This window comes from Pristiophorus japonicus, chromosome 4, assembly GCF_044704955.1.
Source record: "Pristiophorus japonicus isolate sPriJap1 chromosome 4, sPriJap1.hap1, whole genome shotgun sequence".
Classification (NCBI taxonomy): Eukaryota; Metazoa; Chordata; class Chondrichthyes; family Pristiophoridae; genus Pristiophorus; species Pristiophorus japonicus.
The window spans coordinates 85,017,916-85,040,695 of record NC_091980.1 but is presented as its reverse complement, the minus strand read 5'-3'; the positions used below and the strand labels follow the sequence as shown (position 1 = coordinate 85,040,695).

Sequence of the window (22,780 nt, the reverse complement as noted above, 5' to 3'; positions counted from 1 at the left end):
CAAAAAGAGATGAGTTCACAGGTGTTTTAATGAAGGACCTAATATTCCAGATCCAGAACTACATCCTGAAGGGTGCACACTTTACAGACAGGGTCTCTCCTGGAAAGTCTGTATGTTGAAGAATGGGTGAGGACAAGAATTGTAATTTGATTTTTCCCTTCCACAGCCTAGAGACACCAAGGCTAACAGCAGCACTCTAAACATTGTCCTGGCTGAGATTATCTTGTATACTGCACAAACTAGGGAGTGGACCCGTGACCTTCCTGGTCAACTACACTTTGTATAAACTTACTGAACTATTGAAGGATGCCAGTCCAATGGGGAGATTTCCATTTTTTACTTTTGTGAGGTAAATGCTGGCTGTTTTAGAGTGCAGTCTTGGATTGTCACAATGTGGTAAATGTAGCATGCTTGGGAGGAAAGGGTGATTTTGGAACTGTGGTTATCAAAGGTCCCCAGTCACTAGGGTTTGCATCATGTTATTTCTGGGTTTGCTGTAGACTAATTGATCGAGATTGATTGCTATGATTGGTTAACAACGAATGCCATTATCATGGTTGGAGGCGAACTAGATGGATCGTGGCTTATTTGGTCTAGCAATTCCTATGTTCCTATGTATGTCAGATGAGGGCATGCTCAACTGAGCCAATTAATTTTAAATGCTTGCGTTCAACCAGTCAGAACTCTATATAGATACGACTGAATTATAGAAATGTCCAGCGAATGCTGTTCTGAGGAGAAAAATTAGAATGTCTCTGATCATCATCATCATTAGGCAGTCCCTCGAAATCGAGAAAGATTTGCTTCCATTCTAAAAGTGAGTTCTCAGTTGACTGTACAGTCCAATATGGGAATTGCCGCATGCTCCTTTTGCTGTCTGCACTTAATTTCTGCATGCTCTTGGTGATGAGACTCGAAATGCTCAACGCCCTCCCAGATGCTCTTCTTCCACTTAGGGCGATCTCGGGCCAGGGATTCCCAGGTGCCAGTGAGGATGTTGCACTTAATCAAGGAGGCTTTGAGGGTGTCCTTGAAACGTTTCTTCTGCCCACCTGGGGCTCGCTTGCCGTGTAGGAGTTCCGAGTAGAGTGCTTGCTTTGGGAGTCTTGTGTCGGGCATGCGGACGATGTGGCCCGACCTGGAGCTGGTCGAGTGTGGTCAGTGCTTTGATGCTGGGGATGTTGGCCTGAGCAAGAACACTGACGGTGCGTCTATCCTCCCAATGGATTTGCAGGATCTTGTGGAGGCAGCACTGGTGATGCTTCTCCAGCGCTTTGAGGTGTCCATGTATCTGAGCCATATAGGAGGGCGGGTATCACTACTGCCCTGTCGACCATAAGCTTGGTGCCAGATTTGAGTCCTGCAAGCCATGATCCTGACCAATGTATCCACCACAGACCCAATCCACGTCCGAACGGGGGTCAAGCAAGGCTGCGTCATCGCGCCAACGCACTTCTAGATCTTCCTTGCTGCAATGCTCCATCTCACTCTCAACAAGCCCCCCGCTGGAGTGGAACTAAAGTATAGAACCAATGGGGACCTGTTCAATCTTCGTCGCCTCCAGGCTAGATCCAAGGTTGTCCCATCCTCTGTGATCGAACTACAGTACACGGACGACGCTTGCATCTGCGCACATTCAAAGGCCGAACTCCAAGCCATCGTCAACATCTTCACCGAGGTGTACGAAAGCATAGGCCTTACACTAAACATTTGTAAGATAAAGGTCCTCCACCAACCTGACCCCACCACACAGCACTGCCCCCCCGGTCATCAAAATCCACAGTGCGGCCTTGGACAACGTGGACCATTTTCCATACTTCGGGAGCCTACTATCACCAAGGGCAAACATTGATGACGAGGTCCAACACTGTCTCCAGTGTGCCAGCGCAGCCTTCGGTCGCCTGAGGCAGAGGGTGTTTGAAAGTCTCTGAAAGACTACAGTGTAAGATTGAAGTGACTGGAATAAAACATTGTATAGGACTGGAATGGACCACACGTGGAAATATGACCTATTGTATAGTTTTGAGGAATTGTTGTAATGCACGGAAGCAAAGGCTGAAACGGTATAAGCATTTGTTATATTTTGGAGTGTTTAAATGCCTTCTCAGATACTGTAGCTCAGACCATTCCCATAGGGGAACCCACCATCCCTATGTCTTGCTTGTCCAGTATCTTGGTGCTTTATAGGGCCCAAACAGAAAATTATCTTCTTTGTATTTTGGCTTACTGGTTATATCTTGTGCCCTCACCATATTTCCCGTGACATCGGAAGGTGGTAGAATAAACATTCCACTAGAGCACAGCTTAGGCTATAAAGCGCTGAATAGATTTATTAAAAGTACAATGACACACTGTAGGATGCAGTTAGTTACAGGCTTAACTATTCCTCCTCAGAAGATAAAAAATAACTATCACATTTATGGCACTCAAATGTAAACTTAACCTGACATGAGGTCCTTTAATAACTTTGTGGTGGTTTGTTGCTGAGCACCCAGCATCTTTCTGGCCATCAATACCTCTCTGATCGATTCGGATGAATGTATCCAATTAGAACAAGACAAGTTGAAATATATTTCAAAATTTGACCTGGAGGAAGGAAATGTGTCTCTTAAACTCAAAGAAAGCTGCCAATCAAATATATGTTGAAACAAAACCCATTGGATGCGTATAGTTGAATGGGATAGTTTGGCCTCCTCCCTTAGATAGCTCTCCAGACAAAGCATTTGTCATGGGATGGGCACATCCATTATATATGTATGTGTGGACATTTTCTCCCAGTGAAGCTTTTTTCAGCCCTGCAGGCACTATCATAGAAAGAAAGAACCCAATAACCTGATTATCATCGATAGAAAACCCCAGGATTCAGAAAATCTATCCCTTTAAAATCTTGCATCTCTTTGGCCTATTTATATCATTAATGGCTTTAGAGAAAGTACCCAATTAGAACAAGGTGAGAGAACCTTGCCTGCAATAAGCAAGTATGAGATTTCTATCGATGATGCATGGTCTTATTAGCTTCTTTCTTTCTGTCATGGTACATACTGTGGACTCAGTCTGCCCATACCACCATTATGGATACTCCAGCATGGACACCTTGTTACAGACAAGGCTTCCTGCTGCTTTTCATATCCAGTGTCTGACAATATAAATATTGGATGGGTTATCATCGACTAACAATGTGCTGGTACTAACCCAGGCTGATGAGAACAAACTGCACAAAGTTCCTGTCGCAGATTAACTTTTCACGATGCCCAAATTCACAAACTATCCTTTAATTTATAGTTTTTTTTTGTACAACAAATGCTAATTCCATAATAAAAAGAAAACATGCTGGAGCTGCACAGCAGGCCATTTAACTTCTGATGCTGGTTACCCTATTGTCCATTTCTAGCATTTTCTCATTATTTTGGATTTCCAGCTTTTGAGCTCTTTTCCCTTTTAATTGCTTTTAGTTTTTTAGTGTCTCTAGATATGAATTCCATTGCTTTTAGTTTTAATTCCAATTAATGTTATTGCTTTCAGCACTATATTCCTGGTGGAGAGAGTCGGGAGCTGACCTGAACATTGGTGCATGTGACAAGTCTTGAACAATTGCAAAGCTCCAGCCCGCTCACTCAGTGCCTTATCACGTCACATTACACTTTTCTCCTCAGATTCTGCTGCTTGCATTGGTGCTGTATACCCCTTCATCTGCTCACAGTTTATTGGCTCCCAATGACTAAACCAACAACATTTCACTAAATTCTGGCTCTGCAGATTGCAGTGTAGAGATGAGCAATGTCTGATATACTAACGCTGTAACAGGTTAAAAGCACGCTATGATGTGACACTAAGAAATACAGATTAGGAGGGTTTCAAGTTTAGTCCGTGCTGAGCTCTTTACTTTGCTGGAGGGGCAGCATGGGTGGCCTCAGTGACCCTGGGTGAGAGAGGGAATAAATTAGCCAGATGACCATCCACTGGATCTGCTGGAAAATTCATGTGCCAAAGTTGGGTAAGGAAATGGCTTTCTCAACCTTTCCCTGCCCCTTGGCCGAACCGACCACTGACACTACAACAACACAAAAGCAAAGTACTGCGAATGCTGGAAACCTGAAATAAAAAGAGAAAATGCTGAAAATGCTCAGCAGGTCAGGCAGCATCAGTGGAGAGAGAAACAGAGTTAACGGGGCTAAAATTCCGGCCTCAATGGGTCCGTACGGATTGCGCAAGGACCCGGCGAGGCCTCGCAAAAGCTGGTTTTTGGGGCGCAATGCGCATGTGCCGAAAACCAGCTTTACCGATCTGTCAAGATTTGTCTTGACAGATCGAATGCATCTCCGCAGGACAGACATTTGCACGGCCGAGATTAGGCTATTTGCCCAACTCATGCCCCGCGAATGTTTTTCAAACTCTTGTGCCTGGTGATTAAAACATATAAAAATGAAATTTAAATACACATTTTTATGTTAAAACCCTGTCCATTAAGGTAAATTTATTTTAAACCGTATTAAAAAAAATTCCAAAAATATATATTTTTTCTAAAAGTTAATTAATTTCAATTAATTTTAAATATGTGAGGTGTTTTATTTATTTATTATGTTGTGTTTGGCTATTTTAGGGGTTTTTCTCATTGTGCGAGTTCCCATTACTAGCAATGAGAATATTGCATTGTGATTGGTTGCCCAGGCCCATGTGACTCCAGCTTGGACATACATACCTCGAAGACAGGTCCCCATATGATGTGCAGTGAATCTTGGTCTCCACCTGGGATCTTGCGTTTCTCCGGGACCAACAGATAGATTCGTAGATTTTTTTGGGGGTCGGAGGCGTTTGTCTGAAGGAAGTCTCCGACCTCAATTTTAGGCCCAACATTTCAGGTCAATGACCTTTCGTCAGAACTGGAAAAAGTTCCAGTGATGGACAAGACCATTGACACAAGCTGCTTAGGCTCAGCCTTGGGATGAGGGATTAGAGGGTGACTGCCACCTAGGGAACTGAACACCAGCAGGAGTTAGTATTTTCAGGAGTGGAAAGAACAAATATTGGAGAGAAACTAGTAAATAAACAGCCATCACCTCTGTTAAAATGTGATGAGAAGACTATTAGCTACATCTAGATGCTATTTTTACCAGTTTGTCAAAGAGTGAAGCTTCGCCCTCACCAGTCAAATGAGCCAGTGCTGTTTGTGAAGTATTGTCGGGTGGCAATGGGGAGGATTCCCAAAAAGTTGAGGACAAGAAAACTGACTGTCTGAATGTTTTCAGTCAGCTGAGTCTCGGAGCTGCATGGGGTGGGGAAAGAACCTAATCCACTCACCCTCCCTGTTAGAACAGGCCTGGGTGCAGGTGAGGTAAGAAACAAAATACAAATGGGCACAAATGACTGGAAATTGAAATTACCTTGTGTAATATTCTTGCACAGACGTCGCATTGAAAGTTTCCCGGGTCAGTGCACTGCAGCACGAGATCCAATTGTGTAATAAAAGTGCATCTCTTCTGCTGATGAGGCCATTACCTCAGAGCTGCATATTAATTCCATAGTTTATTGCTTAGTTATGACAATAGCCTTTTTATAGCTCCATTCATGGTAGAGGATACATGTGAGACTGGTTTCCTTGACCTTAAGAATTGGCCACGATGCTGCTGAAATGACAAGCCTTGTTTTAGCATGCAAACTTCTCGTTAAGGTTCCACAGGCATGAAGTAATTCAGCACAAATGTAAATGGGTAGATGAAGGAAAAAACAAGTTTTTGGAAAAGCTTAAAAGAACCATAGTGCCCATTTCAAATATTCCTCCTTTTTTTGGTTGACTTGGGCTTGACAGTATTTCCTGGCAGAGGAAGGACTCAATTTTGCCCTTGAGCCAACTGCTCGAAAGTGAATGGGATTGTTTTGGGAACACTTAATCCCATTAACAACCCACTCCTTCCCTTCATGGTAAAGCAGCAGCTAATATCAACTCTGTATCTCACCCTCTTGCAAGGCTGAGATCGGGAACCCAAGCTTTGCAGAGTCATTGGTGTGAAACCACTTGCTATCTCTCTGTGGTACAATGCATTGGTAAACTATTAGTTTATTAGTTTACTATTCGAGAGCAACGGCAGTGAAGAGGGACGTCACCAAGATCTAGGTCGGTGATTGGAGCGTGGGCAGATACAGCAGGAGCGGTGAGGTTGGGGCGCAGGAGCGGCGAGAGATTGCAGAGCGACGTGATCGGGGCCCAGGAGAGGCGTGAGTTCGGAGCCCAGAAGAGGCGAGGGTCCAGGGGCAGTACGGGCCAGCCCACACTGCGATATGTGTGTGCACTAGGTCCGTGCAGCAGAGCTGGTCTCCAGTCGTCTTGGTTAATCCTTGCCACTGGACCAAGACCTAGCTCTGTCAAGCCCGTGTGGTGGCTGGGGTGCAACAGCCATCTCATGTTAAAAAAAATCCATGCACAGGCATCTTCCACCCTTCAAGATTTAGTTCGGGACCTGGAATATAAGGTCCTTCATTGAAACACCTGTGAACTTTATGACATGGAAGCAAGTCATCCTCGATTTGAGGGACTGCCTATGATGGTGATGAAACTATTACCCTGGCCTATTTATTTCATATGGTTTTCAGACACAGGAACAGGAGTAGGCCATTCAGCTCAGCAAGCTTGTTCTGCAATTCAAGTAGATCATGGTTGTTATGTACCTCAACTCCATTTAACTGGCTTTGCTCCATATCCCTTGACACCCTTGCCTAACAAAAATCTATTGATCTCAGTCTTAAAACAATTACATTGACCCTGCATCCTCAGCTTTTTGGGGGAAGAGAGTTCCAGATTTCCACTACATTTTGTGTGGAAAAAGTGCTCCCTGATTTCACTCCTAAATGGCCTAGCTCTAATTTTAAGATTATGCCCTTAAGTTGCCCTCTCTGGTTGGATACCTGACATTCTGATCACGTGACGTAAGAACATAATAAATAGGAGCAGGAGTAGGCCATTTGGCCCCCCGAGCCTGCTCCGCCATTCAATAAGATCATGGCCTCAACTCCACTTCCCTGCCTGCTCCCCATAACCCTTGATTCTTTATCATTCAAAAATCTGTATTTCCACCTTAAATATATTCAGTGACCAAGCTTCCACAGCTCTCTTGGGGGTAGAGAATTCCAAAGATTCACAACTCTCAAAGAAGAAATTCATCCTCATTTCTGTTTTTAAATGAGAAACTCCTCATTCTGAAACTATGCTCCCTAGTTCTAGATTGCCCCACGAGGGGAAACATCCTCTCTGCATCTACCCTGTCGAGCCCCCTCAGAATCTTTTATGTTTCAATAAGATCCCCTTTGTCTTCTAAACTCCAATGAGTATAGGCCCAACCTGATCAACCTTTCTTCATATGACAACCCCTTCATCTCAGGAATCAACCTCATGAACCTCTCTGAACTGCCTGCAATGCAAATATATTCTTCCTTAAATAAGGAGATCAAAATTGTATGCAGTACTCCAGGTGTGGTCTTACTAATGCCCTGTACAGTTGTAGCAGGACTTCCCTACTTTTGTATTCCATCTCCCTTGCAATAAAGGCAAATATCCGTAATTACTTGCTGTACTTGCATGCTAACTTTTTGTTTCATGTACAAGGATCCCCAGATCCCTGTGTACCACAGCATTTTGTAATCTCTCGCCATTTAAATAATAATTTGCTTTTATATTTTTCCTACCAAAGTGGATAACCTCATATTTTTCCATATTATACTTCATCTGCCAAATTGTTGCCCACTCACTTAGCCTATCTATATCCTGTTGCAGATTCTTTGTGTACTCCTCACAACTTGCTTTCCTACCTATCTTTGTATCATCAGCAAATTTGATTACTTTACACTCGGTCCCTTCATCCAAGTCATGAATATAAATTGAAAATAGTTGAGGGCCCAGTACTTATCCCTCTGGCACCCCACTAGTTACAGTTTGCCAACCTGAAAATGACCCATTTATCCTGACTCTCTGTTTTCTGTTAGTTAGCCAATCCTCTATCCATGCTAATATATGCCCCCCAACCCCGTGAGCTCTTATCTTGTGCAGTAACCTTTTATGTGGCACCTTATCAAATGCTTTTTGGAAATCCAAATACACAACATCTACTGGTACCCCTTTATCCACCCTGCTCGCTACATCCTCAAAGAACTCCAAAAAATTTGTCAAACATGATTTCCCTTTCATAAAACCATGCTGACTCTGCTTGACTGCATTTTGATTTTCTAAATGTCTTAGTACTACTTCCTTAATAGTCTCCAGCATTTTCCCAATGATACATGTTAGGCTAACTGGTCTATAATTTCCTGCTTTCTGTCTCCCTCCTTTTTTAAATAGGGGTGTTACATTTGTGGTTTTCCAATCCGCTGGAACCTCTCCAGAATCCAGGGAATTTTGTTAGATTACAACCAATGCATTCATTACCTCTGCAACCACCTCTTTTAAGACTCTAGGATGTAGGCCATCAGGTCCAGGGGATTTGTCAGCCTTTAGTTCCATTAGTGTGCCTAGTACTTTTTCTCTAGTGATAGTGATAGACATCTGCAAATGTTACTACATTTACCTTAAAGGTTGGGTCCCCTGTAGTTGAGTGCCTTTGCCTGTAATTTTGTGGCAGCAGCTGTTGTGCGACATGTTACGAGAACCAAAAGCCACCTATGAGCAGGTGAAGAAGGGAAACCAAAGGTGGGGGAGGAATACGCAGCATATAATCCAGGTTGACGCTGCCTGTCGGACTTGCTGTCCTTTGCATAAAATGTGAAACTAATGGCTATCTGCTGGTTCAAGTGGATGGTAAAGATCCCAAGGCACTATTTTGAAAACAAATAGTGAGTTCTTCCAGTGTCCTGACCAACATTCCTCCCTCAAACACCATCATTGAAAAAATGTTTGCTGTTTGTGGGCGATTTATATGTGCAAGGGCTGCTACTTTTCTTTGCAAAACAGTGATTGCACTCAGAATAATTCATTGTCTATGAAACATAGAAAATAGGTGCAGGAGCAGGCCATTCGGCCCTTCGAGCCTGCACCACCATTCAATATGATCATGGCTGATTATGCAACTTCAGTACCCCGTTCTTGCTTTCTCTCCATAACCTTTGATCCCTTTAGTCGTAAGGGCCACATCTAACTCCCTTTTGAATATATCTAACGAACTGGCCTCAACAACTTTCTGTGGTAGAGAATCCGCAGGTTTACAATTCTCTGAGTGAATAAGTTTCTCCTCATCTCGGTCCTAAATGGCTTACCCCTTATCCTTAGACTGTGACCCCTGTTTCTGGACTTCCCCAACGTCGGGAACATTCTTCCTGCATCTAACCTGTCCAATCCCGTCAGAATTTTATATGTTTCTATGAGATCCCCTCTCATTCTTCTAAATTGCAGTGAATATAAGCCTAGTCGATCCAGTCTTTCTTCATATGTCAGTCCTGCCATCCTGGAAATCAGTCTGGTGAACCTTTGCTGCACTCCCTCAATAGCAAGAATGTCCTTTCTCCGATTAGGAGACCAAAACTGAACACAATATTCAAGGTGTGGCCTCACCAAGGCCCTGTACAGCTGCAGTAAGACCTCCCTGCTCCTATACTCAAATCCTCTCGCTATGAAGGCCAACATGCCATTTGCCTTCTTCACTGCCTGCTGTACCTGCATGCCAACTTTCAATGACTGATGTACCATGACACCAGGTCTTGTTGCACCTCCCCTTTTCCTAATCTGTTACCATTCAGATATTCTGCCTTCCTGTTTTTGCCACCAAAGTGGATAACCAAAGCGAAGCATTTTGGGATATTTCTAATAGATGTGATAAGGCGCTACATAAATGCAAGCTTTTTTTATTTCTACCCCATTATTTCACACTAGCACTTGTCTTCCCCTCTTTTCCCGCTAGTACACGCTGGCACTATTTCCCCTTTCACACACTCATGCTTCTCTCATCACTCCTTCCCCAGGACCTGCCAGAGTTCTTCTCTCACTTCATTCCCTCAATTCACACTAGCACTCTTTCCTCACTCCCAGTTCATATCTGCATTATACTTCCCCTTTAGTTTATGCTGGTTCACTTCTGCATCCCCATCTGTTCATACAGACCCTCTCCATTACTCTCTGATCCTGTTGTTGATGCTGCAGGAGAAGTCCCACTCTTCGGGCCCAAATTTCCCCAGCCGCCTACAGCGGCGTAGTTAGGGGTGGCACGGCAACTTTGTAAGCCAAAAAAAGCGCCAAAAATGTACCTATTAATTTGGTCGCTCCCTCGTTGTTCGGATCCATCGGCGTGACGCTGCAGAGCCTGGGGGGGGGGGCGGAGCTTCGGCCGCGCTTGCTCAGCACGGCTGGCAGGGGGGGCTTGGGCCCAGCATTTTGTGGAGTGTCGGCAGGGGAACGCATGTCCGTTTGAGTGTGTGCACATGTGCAATGGGCGGTTCAGCTTGCGCACATGCGCAGTGCAACAGGAAGCTTGGCAATCAGCCAATTAAAGGGAGAGCGTCCTCAGTATCATTGATAATGGAGCATATATAAATGTAAGGTTTGAATATTAATTTTTGTGTGGCTGAGGGAGTGGAAAGGAGTGCTGGATAGGTGGAAGAAAGGTGAGGTGTGATTTTTGAACATTATCTGCTTGTGAGTCCAATAGACGAATGGCGCAAGAGCGTGCCAGACGAACAAAGAATTTCCTCCATGAGGAAGTGGAGAAACTAGTGACTGTAATTGAGGAGAAATGGCTGGAGCTTGATATCAGCAAGAGTGATCCGTCAAAAGTTTCACCTAAGGAAATGAGAAAAAGATGGAACCTAGTTGTAGAAGAATACTCCGTTGGGGTCAATACCGCAAGATCTGGAAGCCAGTGCAAGAAGAAATGGCAGGATGTTAGTCAAGGAGTGAGTGTAAGTAATATCTTCATCTTTAAATTTAATTGCAATAGAAAATGTGACCATCTGTATGTGTCCCACCCATCTGAAGCGCACCATGTCTGAAAATTAATATTTTCATCTTTGCATTGGCCCACAACAAAAAGGAGAGAACTAGAACAGGAGGAGACCGCCAAATCTGCACCAACTGTCACCCCTAGAACAGAGGATTGCTGCTTTGCTGAGTTGCACCGGCAGAAAAAGAATCAGCCCTGCACAAGCTCGACCCACATGTGAGGGTGAGTCATTAAAATGCATAGTCGCCCTTCAAATCAACCTGCTGACTGGCCTGTTATGCATCAGACTACTCATGCCACCCATCCTGCCCCCTTCTGTGCTGTTAACCATTTGACTGTTCTGTTGTATGTTGCAGAAGAAGATGACACTCCTCAAGATCCTGAAGATCCACCAGAAGATCCAGATGCGTGTGCTCCAGACCAAGATGGGTGGGGGGAGGAGGGGTCCATGTGCACAGGAGAAAGCTGACCACGATATGGATCAGGCTATGGCGCAGGGCATCACACTGCCAGAACCCTCCATGAGCTCCTTGGCAACATTCCATGGGTTCGCACCTTCCGAGGTCGCGGGTCCCAGTGGCGGTCGGGAAATGCATCTTGGGACACCCAGTCCCCCACCGTCCCAACCTGCGCCTCACACTGGAGGGGTGCCACTAGGCAGACCCACGGTGAGGGGAAGGAGAAGACGACCAGTCTCTCCTGAGATGCAGCCCTCAGCAGAGGTTAATTAGGTTGTTTCATTGGGTGAGGAGACCAATGCCCTCAAGATCACTCGTGGCGGCCGTCAGTAGGGTGCGTGATGAGGTCGCGACACTGTCGGGTGAAATTTCTGCACTAAGACGGGAAGTGAGGGTGGGCATTTCAGAGGGTGTGCAAAAGATGGCAGATGCCATGAGGGAGCTAGCTCCTGCAATAAGGGCACAAAGGTCACAATGCCACTCCCACTTCAATCCACGCACCAGCCACCGGTCAGACCCAAGCCGGGCCCCCCCTCCCCAACCACCATCACCGACCCTATGAGGAAGTGCACTTTCCACGAGATGTGGGTGAGGAATGGGTGCAGCCTTTCTTTGCTATTGCTGTTGTTGTCATCGTTGAAGTGCACTGTAAAATTTCCGATAAAAGATATTTTGCATTAAAACTGGATCATGCTCCATTAGGACTAGGCAACATTTAGGGCCAACTGTAAAAAGTAAAAATCCCTCACCCCTACAGTCATGCGTACCTGCCGCCCCTAGCCATGGCGGGAGGGCTAGCCGGTGCATTCTGCAGTTGGCAAGGTAGGACTGCTCTATTTTTAGTAGCTGATTTATCTATCTTTTATTTTTGATGATGTGCTGAAGATCTTGTAATGTTGTGCTGATGTTGTGAAGGTCTTTAGTGCTTTAGAATCGTCTAACTCACCACCTCCCCCCAACCCCCCCCCCCAAATCTCTGGCTACCTGCACTGATTTCTTAAATGTAGGTAAGGTTTTTCTGTGCCTACAAAAGTGGCCACATACACCGGCCTAAGTTAGTTTGGAGTAACTTTCAGCTGGCCAAATCTGCTTCTATGACCAGAAGAGGCGTAAGTGGCTTGTCACGCCCCCTTTCGGAGAGAACATACTAAACTAGAAAAAAACCTAACTAACTGACTTACACTGGAGCAAGTTAAATGAAGACATTTGTGATTTTTAAGTTACTCCAAAAAAGCTACTTACTCCAAAAAAAAAACAGGGCAACTCTTGGGGAAATTTGAGCCCTTCGTGTGCAGGAATACTCAATCTGCTGGAGCAGTAAGAGGAGCAGGAGCAGCGCTCATTTTAGTAGTGAGTGTCAGCAAACTGTTACTGCCCTGGAAACGTTGACTGTCAATATGAAACATGGATGGGTGGCATGTATGGAAAAGGGAGAAAAAATCAATCACAGTTTCAATTCTTGATTGTTGTCCAGTGACTCTTAAAGGTAAGTGCCATGTGTGCACATTGGGTCAGGACAGGATCAGGAATAATACCCCCATGGTTGAATAGTTTGTCTAAGCTGAAACATGAAAATTAGCCACTTGAACACAGTAGGAATTGTACATCAAGAGTCAGAGGGGAGAAAATTGGCAACAAATCCTGAATTTTAATAAGGAAAGCCTCTGCAGGAAACTGCTCCATTACCCCATTTAGTACCTTGGAATTCCATATGCATTACTTCTTTAAGAGGCAGTTGATTGTTATTTCCTTTATTACCAATAGGTGGGGTCTTTGAGGCTGGAAGGAAAACTCCAAAATCATTCTCTCGCATTGAATTCCAGCATGCAAATGCATACTTGGGTACTGTATATACTCACGTATCATGCGACTTTTGAAGACCTAAATTGTAACCTAAATTTGGGGGGTAGCATGATACGCGAGATACAAAATTTGCGGGTGTGAAGTGCTGGCCAAGATTAGGCTGTTAGGCTGTTAAGCAGACTGTATCCATTTACGGTAAGTCAAATAGTACATATGTATATCAAATAAAGATGATTTTGATAAAACTGCTGTTTTACTTGCTGATACACACGTAATGTTTACGCTTTCCAAATCAGCTGAGAGGCTAACTACCAAAGGAAAACAGAAACGATTCTTAATGAAACTATTATATTTATTTTTGGACATAATGAAATATAAAACAGGAATACATATGTAGGTTAATTAACATTTAATAAAATAAAAACACTATTAAAACAAACTATTACAGGTAAACTAAAATCCTTCAAATTCGCTTTCATTGTTATCAGTGTCATCATCAAATAAAGTTTGGAATTCTTCTTCATCGAGGCAGTCGTCATACTGATCATCTTCCAGGTCTTCAATATTTTCATCCTCTTCTCCTGCATCTTCGAATAAAGCATCATCTTCACTTCCATCCAAAGCATTTGCTATTCCACATTTTTTAAATGCTTTAACAATCAAATCTCCATCTATCTCAGCCCATGCTTCTTTTACCCACAAACACAGTAGAGGCAAATCCGGAGCCTTCATATTCCCTCCCTTCGTAAATGATTTCTCTCCTTCCATCATCCAGTCATTCCATTTCTTTCTTATATTGTCTTTAAATGGCTTATTAATGGATACGTCAAGTGGCTGAACGACACTAGTCAAGCCAGCTGGAATGATTGCTGTATCGGTGTTCGATTCGCGAACAGCTTTCACAACAGAATCCACTCGATGTGACCTAAACATATCCCACACAAGTAAACTTTTTTGGCGTCGTAAACCACCTGCTCTTGATTCCCAAACTCTCTTCAGCCAAATCTTGCAGCCATTATCGTTCATCCATCCTTTTTCATGGACATGGACAATGATACCATTTGGAAGTTTTAGTTTGGGCATTAATTTCCGTTTAAAGATAACCATTGGAGGAAGTTTCGTCCCATCTGCCATACACGTTAGTACAACCGTAAAATGTGTCTTTTCATGCCCTGTAGTTTTGATAAAAATACTTTTCTCGCCGACTTTATTAACGGTTGAGTTTGATGGCATATCAAAATTCACGGGTGTCTCATCCATGTTTCCAATGCACGATAACTTATAGCTGTTAGCTTTGCGATGTTTGATTACAAATGTTTGAAAACTAGTCACTTTTTCTTCTAATTCTTTTGGGAGTTTCTGTGCAATTTTTGTTTTTCTTCTTAACACAAAGTCATGTCTTTTCATGAACCGCGTACACCATCCGGGACTTGCAGTAAACAAACGAATGCCCATTTTTCTTGCTTCTCGTAAAGCATAAAGTCTTATTTTAGATCGTGTTATAATATAACCATTTTCTCGATTTTCGGACACCCACTTTGATACTTTATCTTCTAAATGCGGCCAATGACATTTCGACCCGCGATTTGCGCATTTATAGGAAGGAGTTTCCTTCAATTTTTCTTTTTGTTTTCTCCAGTTTCGGACACTGCTTTCTCCGACACCAAACAGCTTTGCAGCTTTAACGTTGTTGCTTTGTTCCGCTTCGGCAACAACTTGCAGCTTAAATTTGGCAGTATATTTCTTCGCAGATCTTTCCTCCATAGTGGCTAAGGGTAGAATGCAAAACAGCTGTTTCTCATTCGGTTGTTTACGGCGGAAGAGTCGTTTCATGATTCGGTTGTTAAGGTCTGTATTCGATCGTTGTTATGTGTTAGGGTACTTGTTACGTGTTGGGTACTTGTTAAGCTTGTTTGAAAGTCTAGCCTAGTGTCATCTGGTATCTCAAAAAAGTGACTCGCATGATACATAAGATATATGATAAAATCATGTTTTGGGGACGAAAATTTAGGGGTCGCATGATACGTGAGATCATATACGTGAGATAATTATAAACCTAGAGATGCAAAATGTTCCCTCCCTTTGAAAAATTTCCAGTTTCTACTTAAAAGACAATTAAGCAAAACAACATAGATTTTTATCATCACATTATCGCCATCATCGGCAGATCCTCAAAATTGAAGACTTGCTTTCACTCAAAGTAAGTTCTCAGGTGACTGTACGGTCCAATGCAGGAATTACAGTTTCTGTAACAGGAGGAACAGACAGTGGTTGAAAGAAAGGGTGGGTGGGGAGCCTGGTTTGCCGGACGCTCTTTCTGCTGCCTGCATTTGTTTTCTGCATGCTCTCGGCAATGAGACCCGAGGTGCTCAGCACCCTCCTGGATGCTCTTCCTCCACTTTGGGTGGTCTTGGGCTAGGGATTCCCAGGTGCCAGTAGGGATGTTGCACTTTATCAAGGAGGCTTTGAGGGTGTCCTTGAAAGGTTTCCTCTGCCCACCTGGGACTCGCTTGCCGTGTAGGAGTTCCGATTAGAGCGCTTGCTTATGGAGTCTCGTGTCGGGCATGTGGACGATGTGGCCTGTCCAACAGAGCTGATCGAGTGTGGTCAGTGCTTCGATGCTGGGGATGTTGGCCTGATCGAGAACACTGATATTGGTGCGTCTATCCTCCCAGTAGATTTGCAGGATCTTGCGGAGGCAGCACTGGTGGTACTACTAAAGTGCTTTGAGGTGTCTGCTGTATATAGTCCATGTCTCTGAGCCATATAGGAGGGTGGGTATCACTACTGCCCTGTAGATCATGGTGCCAGATTTGAGGTCCTGATCTTGAAACACTGTCTTCCTCAGGCGACCAAAGGCTGTGGTGGCACACTGGAGACGGTGTTGGACCTCGTCGTCAATGTCTGCCTTTGCTGATAGTAGGCTCCCGAGGTATGGAAAATGGTCCACGTTGTCCAATACTGCACCATAGATTTTGATGACCGGGGGCAGTGCTGTGTGGCGGGGGTAGGTTGGTGGAGGACCTTTGTCTTACGGATGTTTAGTGTAAGGTCCATACTTTCATACGCCTTGGTGAAGGTGTTGACGATGGCTTGGAGTTCGGCCTCTGAGTGTGCTCTGACGCAAGCATTGTCCGCGTACTATATTTTGATGACCAGAGGATAGGACCTTGGATCTAGCCCGGAGGCAACGAAGGTTGAACAGGTTCCATACTTTAGTTCTATACTTTAGTTCCACTCGAGTGGGGAGTTTGTTGAGAGAGAGATGGAGCATTGCAGCAAGGAAAAACGAGAAGAGCATTGGTGCGATAACGCCGGTCTGGACATGGATTGGGTCTGTGGTAGATCCATTGGTCAGGATCACGTGCATGTCATCGTGGAGCAAACAGAGGATGGTGACAAACTTTTGGGGGTAGCCGAAATGGAGGAGGACGCTCCTTATTTCCTCACGGTTGACCGTGTCAAAGGCCTTTGTGAGGTCAAAGAAGGCCATGTACAAGGGTTGGTGCTGTTCCCTGCATTTCTCTTGTAGTTATCGCGCGATGAATGTCATGGAATTGAGTGTAATATCTCCAAGTTTGCAGATGACACTAAACTGGATGGCGGTGTGAGCTGTGAGGAGGACGCTAAGAGGCTGCAGGGTGATTTGGGCAGGTTAGGCGAGTGGGCAAATACATGGCAGATGCAGTATAATGTGGATAAATGTGAGGTTATCCACTTTGGGGGCAAAAACACGAAGGCAGAATATTATCTGAATGGTGGCAGATTAGGAAAAGGGGGAGATGCAGCGAGACCTGGGTGTCATGATTCATCAGTCATTGAAAGTTGGCTTGCATGTACAGCAGGCGGTATGTTGGCCTTCATAGCTAGGGGATTTGAGTATAGGAGCAGGGAAGTCTTACTGCAGTTGTACAGGGACTTGGTGAGGCCCCACCTGGAATATTGTGTTCAGTTTTGGTCTCCTAATCTGAGGAAGGACGTTCTTGCTATTGAGGGAGTGCAGCGGAGGTTCACAAGACTGATTCCTGGGCTGGCAGGACTGACATATGAGGAGAGACTGGATCAACTGGGCCTTTATACACTGGAGTTTAGAAGGATGAGAGGGGATCTCATAGAAACATATAAAATTCTGACGGGACTGGACAGGTTAGATGCGTGAAGAATGTTCCCGATATTGGGGAAGTCCAGAACCAGGGGACATAGTCTTAGGATAAGGAGTAAGCCATTTAGGACTGAGATGAGGAGGAACTTCTTCACCCAGAGAGTTGTTAACCTATGGAATTCCCTACCGCAGAGAGTTGTTGATGCCGGTTCATTGGATATATTCAAGACGGAGTTAGATATAGCCCTTGCGGCTAAAGGATCAAGGGGTATGGAGAGAAAGCAGGAATGGGGTACTGAAGGAATGATCAGCCATGATCTTATTGAATGGTGGTGCAGGCTCGAAGGGCCGGATGGCCTACTCCTGCACCTTTTTTCTATTTTTCTATGTCTGTTGTACCCCCTAGTGGACGGAATCCGCATTGTAACTCTGGGAGGAGCTCTTCAGCCACAGGGAGAAGACGATTGAGGAGGATTCTTGTGATGATTTTCCCAGTGGCTGACAGCAGGAAGATTCCTCTGTAGATGTTGCAGTCGGACTTATCCCCTTATTTGAAGATGGTCACGATTACAGCATCTGAGATCTCCTGGTATGCTCTCCTCCTTCCAGATAAGAGAGTTGAGGTCAAGCATTCCTGCCAGTAGTGCTTCTCCGCCATACTTTAGTCCTTCAGTGAGGTTTCCATCTGCTCCTGATGCCTTGTTGTTCTTGAGCTGACTGATGGCCTTTTCTACCTTGTGCAGGGCTGGGGTCTTGCTGAGATGGTGGTGGGATAGAGTCGAGGACACTCGTGTCAAAGGCAGAATCTCGGTTAAGGAGATCTTCGAAGTGCTCCTTCCAGCAGGCCCTGACTGCCTCGGTGTCCTTAATGAGTGCCTCTCCATTCTTGGCCAGCAGTGGGGTGGGGCCTTGGGTGCTTGGGCCGCAGATGCTCTTGACTGCGCTGAAGGATCCTCGCACATCATGGTTGACGGCCAGCTGCTGGATCTCTTGTGCTTTCTCCACCCACCATCTATTCTTTAGGTCATGGATTTTTTGTTGGAACTCGGCCTTCAGCCGCCTGTAGAGCTGCTTAGCTGCTCCCGAATTGGGTTGCTGCTTTAAGTTCAGAAATGCCTTGCGTTTGCGGCTTATTTGCTCCTGGATCTTATTGGTGTTTCCTGATTGAGTCACCGAGCATCTCTTCACAGATGCTTGTTATGGAGGACTTGAGGGCAGACCAGACGGTGTGGGCACTCTGCGTCTCGGGGTCATCGAGAGTTGCCAGGTTGGCAGTGAGGCGCTGGCTGTATAGGGCTTTCTTAACTGGGTCTTCGAGTGCCCCAGCGTTGATTTTCCTGTGGCATTGTTTGTGTTGCCGTCACTGCTTTGGGGCTATATTGATAATGACAGAGTGAATTAGGCAGTGGTCCATTCAGCAGTCGTCGGCTCCTGTCATGGCGCGGGTGATGCACACGTCCTTACGGTTCCTCACACGGATGATGACGTCGTCAAGCAGATGCCAGTGCTTGGAGCGAGGGTGTTGCCAAGATGTCTTGTACTTGTCCATCTGACGGAACAAGGTGTTGGTGGTGACAAGGTTATGTTCTAGGTATTTTGTCAGGAGCAGTGTATCGCTGGAGTTGGTTTTCCCTATCCTCTCTCAGCCGATCACGCCTCCCCTGAGGTCTGTGTCCTTACAGACTCTGGCATTGAAGTCGCGGAGGAGGGTCAGTTTGTCATCTGTCGGGACTCGGGACAGGGATTATTCGAGGCTTTGGTCTCATCAATTTCTTCTGTGGAGCGAATATCATGCTCACAGGTCCTGGACACATTTGACTCACTATTTCAACCCGGCATCGGCACTTTCATGGGGACCAAGGTAGTGATTCACATAAACCCGGACGCCAGGCCAGTATACCACAAGGCCAGAGTGGTGCCGTATGTGATGCGGGAAAAGATAGAAGGCTAATTGGACCGCCTGCTGAAGGAAGGCATCATCTCGCCAGTCGAATTCAGTGACTGGGCGAGCCCGATTGTGCCGGTTCTCAAGGCGGATAGGTCGGTCAGGATATGTGGTGATTACAAGGCCACCATCAATCGGGTGTCACTCCAAGACCAGTACCAACTACCGAGAATGGAGAACCTCTCTGCAACGCTATCCGGTGGCAAACTTTTTTCAAAATTGGACCTGACCTCGGCTTACATGACCCAGGAGCTGGCGAGTGAGTCGAAGAAGCTGACCACCATCACGACACACAAGGGGTTGTTTGAGTACAACAGATGTCCATTTGGGATTTGCTCGGCGGCCATGATCATTCAACGAAATATGGAAAGCCTCCTCAAGTCGATTCCAAGGACGGGTTTTTCAATACGACATCCTCATCACGGGTTGTGATACTGAAGAACACCTCCGCAACCTGGAGGAGGTGTTGGACTGTGACTGAAAAAGGCGAAGTGCGTCTTCCTAGCTCCAGAGGTAGAATTCCTGGGGATGAGGGTAGCAGCAGACGGGATCAGACCTACTGCGTCCAAAACAGAAGCGATCCAGAGAGCACCCAGACCCCGTAACACGACAGAGCTGCGTTCGTTCCTGGGGCTCCTGAACTATTTTGGTAACTTTCTTCCCAAATTGAGCACGCTGTTAGAGCCGCTACACGTGCTCCTACGCAAAGGTCACAATTGGGTCTGGGGGGACAGCCAGGAAAGGGCTTTCGATAAAGCACGAAATTTGTTATGTTCCAACAATCTGTTAAGGCTATATGACCCATGTAAGAAACTTGTTTTAATGTGCGACGCGTCGTCCCATGGGGTCGGGTGTGTGTTGCAGCATATGAATGCCAATTGTCAGTTACAGCCAGTAGCTTATGCCTCCAGAAGTCTGTCCCTGGTAGAACGGAGCTATGGAATGGTAGAAAAGGAAGCACTTGCATGTGTAGATGCTATAAAAAAAATGCACCAGTACCTGTTTGGCAGGAAATTTGAGCTGGAGACAGATCACAAACCCCTAACGTCCCTTTTAGCCGACAACAAGGCCATAAATATAAATGCATTGGCCCACATACAGCGGTGGGCACTCACGTTAGCCGCCTATGACTATACAATTCGGCACAGACCGGGCACTGAAAACTGGGCCGATGCAGTCAGCAGGCTCCCACTAGCCACCACCGAGGGGGCAACCGAGCATGCTGCTGAGATGGTCATGGCTGTTGAGTCTTTCGAATGCGAAGGCTCACCTGTGACAGCCTGTCAGATTAAAGTCTGGACAAATAAAGACCCGCTCCTGTCTTTAGTCAAGAAATGTGTCCTGAATGGGGATTGGGCAGCCATGTACGGGGCATGCCCTGAGGAATTTAAACCATTTCACAGGCGCAAGGATGAACATTCGATTCAGGCCGATTGCCTACTATGGGGAAACCGAGTAGTCATGCCCCAGATGGGCAGAGAGATGTTCATCAGAGAACTCCACAATGAGCACCCAGGCATTGTCATGATGAAGGCAATTGCCAGGTCACACGTTTGGTGGCCAGGGATAGATGCAGACCTGGAACTTTGTGTTCGCAGGTGCAACACGTGTGCCCAGCTGGGCAATGCAACCAGAGAAGCCCCCCTTAGCCCCTGATCCTGGCCCGCCAAGCCATGGTCACGCATCCATGTGGACAACGCAGGTCCTTTCATGGGAAAAATGTTTTTGGTTGTAGTAGACGCCTACTCCAAATGGATCGAGTGTGACATTCTCAATTCAAGCACATTCTCTGCCACGGTAGAAAGTCTACGGGTAATATTCGCTGCCCCTGGTCTCCCGGACGTTTAGGTCAGCGACAATGGTCCGTGCTTTACAAGTATTGAATTCCAGGACTTCATGGCAGGAAATGGTATCAACCATGTCAGAATGGCACCGTTCAAGCCGGCCTCAAACGGCCAGGCGGAACGAGCAGTGCAGATAATCAAATAGGGGGTGCTCAGAATCCAAGGGGGTTCCCTACAAAGCCATTTATCACGCCTCCCGTCGGCCAATAGATCCCGACCACACTCGCTCACAGTCCCACCCACAGAGCTGCTAATGAAAAGGATGCTCAAAATCAGGTTATCCCTTATACACCCCATCATGAAAGAAATTGTTGAGAGCAGGCGCCAGTCACAATGTGACTACCACGACGGGAATGCGAGGGCGCGATGTATTGATGTACATGACCCTGTTTTTGTCCTCAACTACTCTGCAGGGCCTAAATGGCTCGCAGGCAATGTGATTGCCAAAGAAGGGAATAGGATTCTGGTAGTTAAACTTACTAATGGACAAATCTGCCGTAAACACGTGGATCAAACAAAAAGGAGGTTTATCAACCCCATCGAAGAAGCAGAGGAAGAACACGATATAGAGTTCACTCCTCTACAGGTGACCGAACACCGGAACCAAGCGGCGGAGAGCCCAGTCACTGTGGGCAGTCCAGATAGGCTTGAGGCAAGCAGCAGACACTCAGGCCAGCGCCCAACAACCGGAGCCCCAACTCAGGTGCTCTATAAGGGAGTGTAAACCACCAAACCACCTGTGATCCTAATAAGACTTGGGGTGGGGGGGGGGGGGGGGTGGGGAGGGAGAAGAGAGAGAGAGAGAAAGGGGAAGCTCCACCCACCTTCATCACTTCCGTGCTGCCTAATAAAGGACTGGTCACAGAGTGACCTTCTCTCAAGTGTGGGCCTCGTGTGCATTTATACTGTATAGTAAGGACATATTAGTACCTGTCTAGTCTGCTGCTCTGCAATCTTTAAATTAAATTAATTCCATACATACTGCTATCAACCACAACTTGCATTTATACAATGCCTTTAATGTAGTAAAGTGTTCCAAGGTGCTTCACAGGAACGTATCAAACACAATTTGACACTAAGCCACATGAGATATTAGGACAGGTCAAAAAGGTAGGGCTTTAAGGAGCATCTTAAAGGAGGAGAGAGAACTACGAGCTTTTCTACTGCTAGCTACCCCTGGGCCAGCCCCCACTGTGATATGTGTGCGCACGAGGTCCGTGCAGCTGAGCTGGTCTTCAGTCATCTTGGTTAATCCTTGCCGCTGGACCAAGACCTAGCTCTGTCAAGCCCATGTGGTGGCTGGTGTGCAATGGCCACCATACGTTAAAAAAATCCAGCCATCTTCGATCCTTCAAGGTGTAGTTCAGGACCTGGAATATTGGGTCCTTCATTGAAACACCTGTGAACTCATCCCTTTTTGGCGTGGAAGTAAGTCATCCTCATTTCAAGGGACTGCCTATGATGGTGATGATACAAAGATGGGTGGGAAAGCAAATTGTGAGGAAGACACACAAAATCTGCAAAGGGATATAGACAGGCTAAGTGAGTGGGCAAAAATTTGGCAGATAAGGGTATAATGTAGGAAAATGTGAGGTTATCCACTTTGGCAGAAAAGCAGATTATAATTTAAATGAAGAAAAATTGCAAAGTGCTTCAGTGCAGAGCGACCTGGGGATCCTTGTGCATGAAACACAAAAAGTTAGTATGCAGGTACT

At 45.7% G+C, this 22,780-nt stretch overlaps 1 protein-coding gene across 2 annotated transcripts in view; it reads right to left on the bottom strand.

Moving 5' to 3' along the window:
* LOC139262108 (gastrotropin-like) overlaps nucleotides 1-22,780 on the bottom strand; it is a 37,085-nt gene that overhangs the window by 3,814 nt on the left and 10,491 nt on the right. Inside the window, exon 1 of one of the 2 annotated variants that reach the window (XM_070877254.1) lies at nucleotides 2,444-2,476. The exons of the other annotated variant lie outside the window; for it this stretch is intronic. The gene's annotated coding sequence lies outside the window, so the exon portion shown is untranslated. Of the gene's footprint in view, nucleotides 1-2,443; nucleotides 2,477-22,780 lie in introns of those variants that run through there. 2 annotated transcript variants of the gene reach the window in all.